This window comes from Serinus canaria, chromosome Z, assembly GCF_022539315.1.
Source record: "Serinus canaria isolate serCan28SL12 chromosome Z, serCan2020, whole genome shotgun sequence".
Taxonomy (NCBI): Eukaryota; Metazoa; Chordata; class Aves; order Passeriformes; family Fringillidae; genus Serinus; species Serinus canaria.
The window spans coordinates 50946071-50958518 of record NC_066343.1 but is presented as its reverse complement, the minus strand read 5'-3'; the positions used below and the strand labels follow the sequence as shown (position 1 = coordinate 50958518).

Below are 12448 nucleotides of genomic sequence, written 5' to 3'. Positions count from 1 at the left end.
AGCAAATACAAAAGCTGAATCCAACCATGGAAAATCATCCCCTTACACCTCTCTTCAAACATCAACTACAGCATGGAGGAACTGGGAAGGCAGACAGCTTGGCAAGGATCAATCAACTACTCACAATCAATATCTAAGTCCTACTGTAACTTCCCACTCCAATCATGCAAAAGCAGGCTGGAATAGTGTTTGGCACTTTGCAGAGCCAGCCCAGGCAAAGACCATCACTGAGCTTACCCAAAGTCTGAGAGTCTCCAGGCCCTCAGACACTGCAGCTGCAAGCAGCCTGGTGCCACATCCTACTCTCTCCCCAACCCAGCCAGAGAACCGCCCCCCCCCCCTCCCAAAACTTCCCTGTAGGAATACTTCCATATATCAGTACTAAGCACCTCTCTCTCCTGGGCACCTATGCTTAGCCCAGGAAGCTGTAACAGTGTCAGAAACAAAACTGTCCCCAAGTAAAATCATTGGAGCAGGGACACCTTAAGAGGGAGACTTTGTGTAACAGAACACAAGAGAAGTTAATTAGGCTTAGACCTTGAGGGCTTTAAGCCAGCTCCAGTGGTTACATAGGATCATGTGATACCTTAGGAATGTACATTTTAAGAATAGTAAGCACCTTGCAGCACAAGAGCAAATGGAAGTTATAATTTCCAGGAGATCGTGAGTCTTGAAGGCAGGAGCCTCTGATTCTGCCTCCTCACAGAGAATTAACATTGAAAAGTTCCTTTGGAAAGACAGATGCATAACTTTCAGCACCATCTCCTGGGGAGATGAGGTCCCTTTGGTGTCTCCACAAAACTGCTGGGCATATATCCTGTGGATCAGCATTTATTTTATTTATTTATTTATTTATCTCTCCAGTTCCCATGGGAAACATTCCTAAGGCTCCCAGCAGAAAACAATTTACAAACATCTGAGAACACTTATATACTGCTCTTGGGAGCCCACTACTTCCACAGTATGTTTGCCCCATGTAAGGTATTTCTTTGCCAATATCAAAGTTGGTAATCAATAACTGTTATTCAAAACTAACAAAAACCAGTTACTTACCATTAAATAAGAAGGAACACTTCCATGAGGGAGATTTGTTTCTCCACACTAAAAACTGCTTACAATAGGAGGAACAACTGCTGTACATAAATTCTTTAATATCTGAAGAGTGCTTCATCAAATATTTTGCTTTTATCTTTCATCTTTCATGAATAGCCTTTTTTCCATCTACAGTGAGACCAGTGTCTTCCAGAAGATAGCGAGGTTTTATTCCACATGCTGTCTTAAGTACACAATGAAATTAAAAACTCAGCTTGCTGCTCCTCTTACAGATAGAATTGGCTAAATATAATTTTATTTGTATCAGCTTTAAAAAAGCATAATTTAGGAAGGCAAAAGCTACTTACATCCAAGTTCTATATACTTAAAAGATGTATTATTAGCATTTAAAAAAGAGATGTCTATGAACTGTCAATGTATTCTTGGCTACTCAATCCTGAAAACTAGATTGGCTTTTAAAGAGTAATTTTATAGAGTGGTTAACAGTAATTTGCTGTTCTAGAAGGCAGAAACAGGCTCCTCAAATTAACTGAGGAAATGTGCTTCAAATACTTGATTTTCTTTTTCATTGCCATTTATTTTTTAAATCATGGCACTGATGTGTGCTGTAATTAGATTTTAATGTACTGCTGCCACCAAAATTAAATAGAGAAGAAGTGTATTAAATAATGTATTTTCAAAATAGAGTAATTGCATAGAGTATTCTTAAATTATATTTCAGAAAAATTATATCAAATCAGCAAGATCCTTGAGCTTTTGGAAAGCATTCCCTCTTAGGTAACAAAACAGAACAGCCATCACTAGGCTAACAGGATTAAATACTATTTTAGATTTGCCAAGAAATTCAGCAATTCAGTGTCACACTTCATGCTGAAGTGTGACAGTTTGGAGCAGCTGCACTGTATGGACATGTGCTCCAGCTGTGTTAACAGTGAATCAACAAAATATCCTACACATAATCTTTAAAAATGTGTATTATAAACACAAAACTGCAGTTATTCTCAGACGATGTGACATGAAATACAAACCTCTCAAAACTGGCATCATTACCATAAAGAAGAGGGTAAAATCCAGTGGATATAGATGCTAAGCAGGTTTACACACAGTGTGAAAAATATCCTAATTTTGGATCCAGAATACAGCAGATTTCTCCCTCCCTCAATGGACAAAATGCTTTCACAGAAGCTGGGAAGAAGAGATTACTTGCTATCTTTTGATCTCTTCCACTTTTCTGTGGAAAACAATGTGTTAGAACCATATGGTGACATATTTGAAGTTACAACAAGTGCACAGTGTGCAACTGCCATGACACAGTATTCTGGAGTTCCACTGTGGCCTTTAGAAGGGACTGGAATACATCAAAGAGAAACCCAAATTCACAGCAGTGTAAGTATTTGTCATGTTTCCTCAGTTTTCCAGAGGTGTTTTCTCCATCCCTGCTTATGGAACATGAAAGTAGCATTCAGGCAATGGAGACAGAACAACATTTAGACAAGCTCAGCTTGTCAGAGAGCTGCTTAATGAAAACTGGCAAAGGAACTGAACAATCAGAAGGGGCTTTCATGTTTAATTCAAATGCTGATTTGATTGTGTTTTCCAACAAAGTCACTCAAGTAAAGGAGAAGCAGTTGGAAGGAGTTCCCAGAACTTATGAAATAATTTGATCTAACTAAAGAAGGTAACTGCCCTCTTTTAGGACACTCAGAACTCTTTGATCTTCCCAAACATTCTGCAAAGGCACTCTGACTATGAACAATACTGTGATGTGCAAGATTGTGAATCTGCAATACTTTCAGACACCAACTCATTAGATTAACTACATCAACCTCACATGGTCAGTAAAAGATCTGCTAAGATTTCTCCAAGTTTCAGATGTGGGTTGAAAGAAAACTTTCCATCTTTCCCCCACACACACAGAGAAATAAATATAGGAGACTGTTCAAAAAATTACTACAGGTTCTGGGAAAATCACCCCAGGTACTCTCACTGCAAGTCCCTGGCAGTCCATTTTTCTTCACTAACCTCAGGTATGTTGGGACACTGGGGACCCACAAGAAAGACACCATCTCCACCTGCTACCCCCACAAGAAAATGAGTTGGTGACAATTCAAACTGCCCTCACTGGGTTTCTAGCAAGTTATGAGCCCTCTCTGGTATTTATTCACCTGGGCTGGTGAGAGGCTGAAGACCGCAACAAGAAAGTTACCAAAGCACAGGACGAGAACCAGCAAAGCTTACTTAGATCTGGTACAGATTCTCACCTGTGCAAAGCCCGGGGTGAATGTTCACAACTGAAATCACATTCTCTCATCCAACACACTACAAGTGACTAAAACATTCCAAGCCTCCCCCTGGTGAGTCCCTTGTTCATAAGAGATGTACCATTATTAGTATTCAAAAGCACAGTTTTGAACCATTCCTTCCACTTTTCACTGGCATGAATAGCAGGTGGGAAAATTCAGTCTTCCCACGTAATCACTGAATTCTTCTCGGTCCTAACCAGCATCTCCCAAAACTATGATGTCAATAAGTTTACATATAATTTGCAAGCCTACATCTGACTCATAGAGTTACAATCAAGGTACTAAAGTAGCCTTAAGTCTGACATTTAAGGACTGTCACTTGTAATACCTCTACCCCAAGAGCTCTTGCAGTACCTGTACATCTTTCTTTATATTAATCTTCCCCTTCTTTATCATCCATAAGAATTTCCTGCAAGACACAGTATCAAATGTTTCATTTTCAGCAACCTGGATAAAACACCACAGCATTGCCCTTTGCAAAATGGTCGGTTATCCTACTGTGAGAAGATACCAGATCAGTCAGATCAGATATTGCCATGTCCCTTATTACTTTTCTTGTAAAAATTTGTTTTTAAAGCCTTGCACCACACAATAAACATCACATGAGCAGGCCTCAAAAATACTTTTCTCCTGATGTCTTTAAAGATACTGCATCTAATTTTTGCAAGCCTGAGGTTCCGAGTCTGAAGCTGACATATACAATCAAAAATCATGCTGGTGCATTACCAATCATATGTTCCTTAAACACTCCAGGGTACAGATTATTTGTACTCCTCCTTTTCCATCCCCATCTCACGACAATAAACAGATAATTGCTTTGTTTCTGTCTTTGTTTCATCTTTTACCACCCTTTTGAAAACCATTCAGTGTTCTCTCATTTTCCTGCTAGGCATCATCCATGTACTCCTGCTACCCTCATTGAAAAGCAGAAAAGGTATAGAAAACACAATAACTTTTCTTAATAATAACTGTCAGCGTTACCAAGTTTTAATACTCACAATCACATGCCCTTGAAGGCACAAAAAAAAATTTAAGTCATCCAATGTATGTCCTGACCTATGTTACTACTTGTTTTTTAACTTGGAGTTCATCTCTTTTAAGCAATTATTTCAGGTTTCACAGAAAAAAAATCCATTTGGTTATAAATTTCAACTTAATTTTTTACATAACACAAAATTTCCTGCTTTGTGGAAACTGAGAGAATGGTAGTTTGGAATTTTGTAAGGAAAAAGAACAACCAAAAATTGTGGGAAAGTGAATGAGAGGTGTCTCTTTACCAGCAATAAAACTGCTTTTGAAAACTGCAATTGAGAATAGAAGGAGAACAAAATAACTATCACAAAGGGGAAATAATTTAACACTTCCTTCAGAGAGCTGAGTTGCAGTGCTGGAAACTATCACTTTCACACATGCCTCATCAGACAGCAACATTCAACAACCTCCAGTCTCAGAAAATCAGAGAATGGATTTTAGTTTCATTCATCCTGATTTTGAATGAGCTATTACCCAAAAGAAAGCAACTCTCCAGGCAGAAGCCTAGTGTTGTAGGACTTACATAAAGAGGTACTTCAGAGCAGCTTAACTCCCTTGTCACAGCATCTACAAACAGAATAAACCAGTGGAATTACTAGATACCCATGATGAGGCCTTGATATAATGTGCAATTCAGTCTGCAAACTAGGTCAGTATCTTCCAGAATTGTGGGGGCAAGGTGGAGAAATGATATTAAGCTTATCAATTACTCTAAATCTCCCCAGAATGAGAAAACACTGGTGAAATAATGCCTTTGTAAGGCTGGAGGAGGGGCAGCTGGTATTAGTTAACATGTCACATGCATTTCAGATAATAGAAACAGTGAATAAAACAGGTCAGGCTGAGCCCAGCTGCTGAGACACTCCTAGCTGCAGCCAGTTAATTAGCAGGAATTTCAGCATTTATCCCTCAAAGTAAAAAAATTGAACTTGAACTGCATTGTAGCAAATTTTGCTCCCCACCAATATCCCAAGTATCTGGTGTTGATTTTTTTCAGCAACTTCATAGAAGTCATAGCCAGGGCAGGTTGTCTCAACTACCATAAACAGAAAACTACTGAGACAAGTCATCACCAGATCTAATACAGTGACAGTCAGCACAGCAACTCTGACTTCCATCATTATACTTGAGATTCACTACACCCTCAAAATTCATAGATTAAAAGTGGTATTCCTTTCTTGGAAAAAGCATACCAGAAGCAACACTTTACAAGCAGCAAGGTGGGCTCAACAACTATGCACAAGACTTCTTCAACTTGCTGAAACAGGCTACGCAAAAAGAAGCCCGTCTTAAAAGAGGGCTGTCTCAGCTCAGATGTGGCCTTGTTTTCACAGGGGAACAGTTTCCAAGAACAACACATTTGTGCAGCTCATTGCACGTTAATGTATATACACAGCATTGTATGAGTCAGATAGGATTTGAGAAGTTCTCTGCCTACAAATGCAGAAATTAAATGCATGGCTTCAGTTGAAGCCAAAGATTACCATCCATGCATACAGTCCTTTTAAACCTCAAATTTGTTAATTCTCATCTTCGGGTGACCATCAATCCAAGTACATTCACAAATCCACACATTCCTGCAGTTCTAAAACAAGGCAAAATCCCTTACAAAATCACTGGTCACAAAGATTCAGCCAAAAAGCATCCAAACCTTTCGTACTGGAAGAAAAAGATATCAAGGCGAACACTAATCCAGCCAGCCTATTCAGCAGCAAGATTCAGACAGAGGGGCTTCTTATTTTCTGTGCAAAAAGGAGGTATCCTCCAGCTGACTCCATGGCATCTCACTTCCACAGACAAAGCTCTGCAGTTTCCAGGAGCCCAACCTTAAGAGCACCAGCGCTGGAAGCACAGCCCTGTTGGTACAGAAGAAAACAGAGTTACAAGAGAAGTTAAGAAACAGTAACATTAGTTCCACAAGGAGTGGTTTACAGCAGAATCTTCCACAAGTGCCAATTGACAAAAATAGATGATGTAAATTAATATCTACCCCAGCCCTCACAATTACTGCTGCTCCTCTGAAGTGGGCATCACTTCATGGCTGTTTGAAACAAGAGACACATCAGTCAGCCACGTGACACCATTGCTCTATTCCAATGTATAAAACTCCTCCAACTACAATGGTTCTCAATCTTTAAAGGAACACATCCAAACTAAAACCCACCATCTCCACTACAAGAAAACATGAGCACATTACAATCATTATACCATGCCAAGCAAGTAAGAACTGCTCTTGGATGCTTTTGTCAAATCATTATTCTGATCTCCAAAGCCTTAAGAGATGTATCTCAACATCTACCTCCTCTGCAAGGATGCGATAGGCAGGTATCCAGTCTCGTCTCCCTATTCTACAGAAAGTGTGGGCAAGAAAACATAACTTAACTCTTCCTTTGGAGGATAAAAATTTCATCACCAGCACAACAAACTTGTTTTGTATTATAAACACAACTCTCTGGAGAGAGGGTGCCATCCTGGCTTACTTCCACCCTTTGCTTGCATCACACTGTGGAACCCCCGGGAGCCTGAGCAATCGGAAATACTAAGTACCTAGCTCACCATGAATCCTGAGTGGATGAATAAGCTCATCAGAACCAACCAAGCGCTGACAAGAACAGAACCATGCTGAAAGAGTATCAGTACTTTCCCTGTGTACTTGGCCTGACAAACCAGCTCATCATGGATTCCTGGATGCAAAGGAGTATCTAATGGTACTCATTGCTTTCTGCAGAAGAATCAATAAATATCAACACACAGCACTAAGTGGCTTCTTTTGCTTTTCTCACACTCTGAAGAATGCTGGTTGTTTAGCAAAAAAAGCACATGAATGGCTCACGTCTTTCCTCTGTCTGGGGCTTACAGTAACTCAGCCTGGCTGCTGGAAGTGACTGGGAGAGGCAGGAAGAAGAGGATGCACGTAGGGAGGAAATACTCAGCTCTGGCTACAGCACAGCACTTGTGCAATCTCCATTTCAGGTCAAGGGACTGAAAGAGACACAACACATGCAGCTTACTACTCACCATTCACCTCCTCTGCACAGCAAAGAACTGCCCACATCCACAAAAGGCAGGGCCCCCAGCACACACAAGATGCCACACAGACAAAGTCTCTCCAGTGCTAAGGCAGAGTCCTACCCCACACAGCAAGGGCAGGGTCAAGCTCCCAACATCATGAATGCACATAATTCCACAGAGCAACACCTGATCCCTTCCTCTGACATCTGTGCGTCTGACACAGAAACCAGCACAAACAAACAGGTCTGGTTTCAGGCATTGCCCACACTGTCAATGACAGCAGTAGCAGAATTTATCTATACACACAAAAAAACCCCTCTTCTCAGCATCCTGTTTAACAGCTGAGAAGTTAATAGAATCATATATTGTGATGTGGTGCAAACTGGAAAGACTTGCAGCAGAGGTTTCAGTCATAGCTGGAATATATAATTCCAATATTCTTCACGCAATATTTTATTTACTGGTTGTCAATTATGAGACTGTCATATATTCAATTTTTTTCAACATTATAAATTTTAGCATTTTACAGCATCAGTTCCCCAATTATTATGATATGTTAGAAGGACCACAATAAGAAAATAAACCAATGGAAAATTAAAAAATCCATTATTTACTTATCTGCACTGTAAGATGTCAGTTATTAAACATTTTTACTCTGTACACACCAAGAAATTAGATAAGGCGAAGAATTATTTAAGGATCAGCAGAAAGGTATTTCTACCAGCCAACACTGTGACTACTATTGGCTGTCCTAGCATTTGCTGTCTATACAGCATTTTCCTAAACACAGAAGGGCACTTCCTGATCCTTCAGCAACCCAGCTCACAACCAGCAACACACCTCTCTCCTCTTCCCTGTAAATAAAGAATATCACTGTAGAAGAAAGAGACAGAGAAGTTGAAGACAGGATTCTGGCTTTGAGGCTGCTCTGCAATCCAGCAATCACTTGTACAAACTTCACTGAACTTCATGCTCTGTGGCTGCTCCAGCAAGCCTCCACGGCTCATTAAGCTGCACTGGATCAGTTTGTGCAAAAATACTGTGCCTTACAGACAGATGGCAGTGGTATAAAACATGAATTTCATACTCCCAGGTATAAATTCAAATGTAACAAAACATAAGGTCTTTTCTGTTTGCTATATTCTCCTTTCAGATCACAATCCCCCACCTCTGTGCCACAGACCTGCTGCTTCATAACAGCAAAGCAACTGACTGAATGCCAAAAATATGTTATGTAAATAAACCCTAAACAATGCTGCAGAGGTGCCTTGGAATTCAATTCTTCCTTTTTAACTACATTTCTTTTTGGTGATGGTCACACAGAAACTCATGTCTATAAAACACTGAGAATTAGTTTTATTACTGCTATATGTGCCTCAAGACAGGCACATTAAATCTCTATTTGTAGTCAACCAAAACAACAATAAAGCAGGGACACATCCCACCCAGAGGCTGCTGGAAGGCAAGCAGGAATACTCAGAGCATCATTTGTAATACTTTAAAATCCAATATATTTGTCCTACCAAAATGTCTTGTAGAAGTCTAGCACACATGCAGATCAAGAGGTCTTCTACTGAGCTCTCTTCTGCATATTGATTGCATAACTAACCATTATCACCTTTTTTTTTTTTTTTTTTTTTTTTTTTTTTTTTTTACCATGCAAAAAGTCTGTTTAAATTTCTCAGATCTTAATACTCTTAAAAACCTGTGAGATTTCAGTATGGTGCTCACAGGCAAGCCAGACTCCATTAATAACACTCATCCCACAGCTCCCACTATAAAAGCACAGCAACAGAACTAAACTGTGTTCTTGAATTTATAGATGCCACCTGAGTTACATTATGTTCGTACACCAAAGACTCGCTCACAGCTTCCCCAGCACCAGGAACAACACTGCACAGCCATCAGGTCAAATATGGTACAGAACATTCTTTTAAGTACAATCTTGGACAAAATAAATGAAAGGGGAAAAATGAGCAAGCTGAAAATAATGCATAATAAATACTACATTCACAGAAGTAATAGATTTAACTTTACAGCTAAGGTTTTTGACATGATCTTCCATTTTTCCACTGGGGTCTCCTGAATATCTAGAGCATTGGAGGATAGGGAGGGGACAAAGCAGAACCCTCAGCTCATAGCTTCACAAGCACATTCATTTACTGTCTTCTAACACTATTCAAACTGAGAGGTGAAATAAACCTTTGCCTATCACATTTATCATCAAGCAGTTTGCACTAGTGTTGATTACTTCACCAGACATTAGCTGCTCTTGAAGGCAACTGAACAGAAGTAGTGCAGCTAACCACCTTTGAAAATGTCACTCTTCTCAACAGTTTGAGACAAACAGAAGCTTAAATCTTATTTAAATAAAAAATCACCCTATTCAGGGCTATTAAAATACCAAAATATGTACAAATTAATTTGTTAAAAGCATAGCCATTTTGCAATCCTAAGATGGAAATTCAAGAGTCTCCAAAAAAGGACCACACTTCTTCACCTCTTTAAAGAACAGTCTTGGGTTTTAGAACACAGAAGAATTTCTCTTCTGACAGAAGCCTGCTGTCAAGGTTGGCAAAATACATTCTTTATCTATTCCCATATCAACCTTCTTAATGTAGCGTTTTCATTTCAATTAAAAAGAAAATGGGGCCCTAGAGTGAAGAAACCTGAAAAATGTGAAATGTGGGTTATACATTACCAAAAGACAAAAATAAAATCAAATGTATTACTAAGGCTACTGAAACAAAAAAAAAAAAAAAAAAATGTTTCATAATGTTGTGAGATACCTGTATTATCTCACTCTTTTAACATCTGTTTTGACAGAGACAGTAGCTTTCTAATTATGAAATTTTATTGGCTTTAACATTTACTACTAGCATTCCCTAGTTTGGGCACTGTGAACCCATGGGACCAGCACAAGAGCAAGCCCTTTAAAGAGTTCATGCAGCACACTTGTACAGCTGAATGACAAGGTAGCAAAGAAACAGATCAGAAACTCATGGTTCTACAAATTCATCCAAATGAGGGCTCCAGTGCTAGCTTGTGACACTTCATCATTCCTCAGGCTTGGCCATCCACCAAACTGCTATAATTAACAAAGCAAGAAGATATTCTGTGTATTTAAAGATACTTTTGTAATTGGTATTTCTCCTTCATGGACAGCTAGAACTGGGCTACAAGCTCTACACTAAGAACCAGAAAAAAAAATAATACCAAAATTCATTAAACATAGTTCTAATAATGAAAGCGCAGTTTCCATTGAGAAGTGCAACTATTCCACCTCATAGTCCTCTTTTAACTATTGATGTAGTTTGGTGATGTCTGCTTGTCTTAATGATGCTAAGCCTGAAAGATACAACTTAACTAATTGGTAGGAGAATCTGTAAGTTTTTGAAAATTCTGTAAATCATAGGCATAAATGTCTAATTTGCAAGTTAACTGAGAAGTTAACTTGCAAATTAGATGAGTCGCCTATTATATCAAGATACACCTACACAATCAGTTTCTTTGTTTCAGTTAATATTCAAACCCATTGTGGAAAAATAAAAGCATTTAAGTAGTTCAGTATTTCCACCAGATGTTGTCCTGTCAATTTTTCATACCGAGTTTACAGAATACAGTTCCATCTTTACTTATGTGGAAAAATCCCGCTTAGTATAATGCCCCCTGATATCCTATTTCCACAACATGCAGTAAAGAGCAAATTACTTCTGTAAAATAAAACATGTGGTAGATTTTCAGTCACATCTGTGTACCTTAAAAGATTTATGAGAAGAACTTCATCCATTTTTGTATAAGATCAGATACAGAGGCAGGAGTTAAGTCCATAAAAATGAAGAAGGATTTTTAGAGCCTGGCACATCTCTAAGCTGCGCACAGCAGTGCCCCAACGAAAGGTGTTTCTTTTGAAAGGTGTTTCTCAGAATTTTACCATCAGAAAAGCTTTCATTTCCTTTACATTCTTGGCTATTAAAAAAGTTAAGAGTAACGTAGTTCAAAACTTCTTTTGCTCTGCATGAGAAAGGCAAGCACCTTTATGATTAAGACCGAATACCTCGTCCCCATTGAGGCAAAAACTAGGTGGGGGGGAAGAGAGTAGATTTTATGGCAAAGTAGTGAACTTAAAACAGAAAAACAAACAACAACAACATATATTAAAAAACGACAAAGCCACACTCAAATCCCTCTGCGCCTTTTGGGGCTCTGAAGGAGAATGACAGCGCATGCAAAGGCTTTGCGCGGACACTAGCGGAGCCCGCCGGGGCGCGGTCCCAGCCGGCGGAAAATCGCCGCGGCTCCTCGGAGTTTCGGGACAATCCACCGCCCCCCGCCCAGCGAGCGCGGCCCCACGGGGCAGCAGGTGCCGCGGGCCTCGCTTGCCCTCCGCGGCAGCGCCGCCTTACCTGTGCGTGGCGTATCGGGTAGGCTCCGCCGCCGCCGGGCAGGGAGGGACGGAGGGAGGCGGGCAGGGAGGCGGTGCCGCCGAGCCGCCCGCGGGAGCGCTGCGGGGCACGCCCGGGCCCGCGGATGCGCCGCCCCCGCCCCGGCAGCCCGCGGGACCAGGATAACAAAGGCGCTTTGTGACAGCCCCCGGCGCTGGGAGGCTCCCGGAGAGCAGATCCCGAACTGCTCGATAGGGAGCATTCCCAGATAGGACAGGGAATGCGCGGCGGGAGCCCTGCGGGGACTGGTGCGCGGCACCGACGGCGACCCGGCCACGGGTGAGGGAGCCCCCGGCGCCCTCGGGAAGGGAGAGCGCTGCCATCCTCCGGCGGAGCGCAGGGTGCGCGCTCGCGGTGGGGCGGGGCACCCCCCGAGCTCCCGCTCGGTGCCTGGAGCGCTCCGCTCCGCTCCCCGCAGGCACCAGCCCTGAGCTGGGAGCTGCCCACGAAAGGGGCTGGTTGAACAGCCTGCTGCCCAGCCCTTCCACACGTGTTTCGTGTTGCATAGTGCATGGACCCAGACAAACCACGCCATCCTTACCTTCTCAGCCGCTAGGTATACGTGATATGTAACTTCACCTGCTCTTAAAGCCATCTAATGTT

At 41.2% G+C, this 12448-nt stretch overlaps 1 protein-coding gene across 4 annotated transcripts in view; it reads right to left on the bottom strand.

Annotated features, from left to right (window-relative positions):
* Positions 1-11863, bottom strand: part of ARHGEF28 (Rho guanine nucleotide exchange factor 28) — a 119722-nt gene extending 107859 nt beyond the window's left edge. For all 4 annotated transcript variants that reach the window (XM_030237256.2, XM_050987208.1, XM_050987207.1 and 1 more), the window contains exons 1-2: positions 11807-11863; positions 6040-6244 (exon numbers count right to left, since the gene is read on the bottom strand). The gene's annotated coding sequence lies outside the window, so the exon portion shown is untranslated. The remainder of the gene's footprint in view (positions 1-6039; positions 6245-11806) is intronic.
* Positions 11864-12448: the final 585 nt, after the last annotated feature.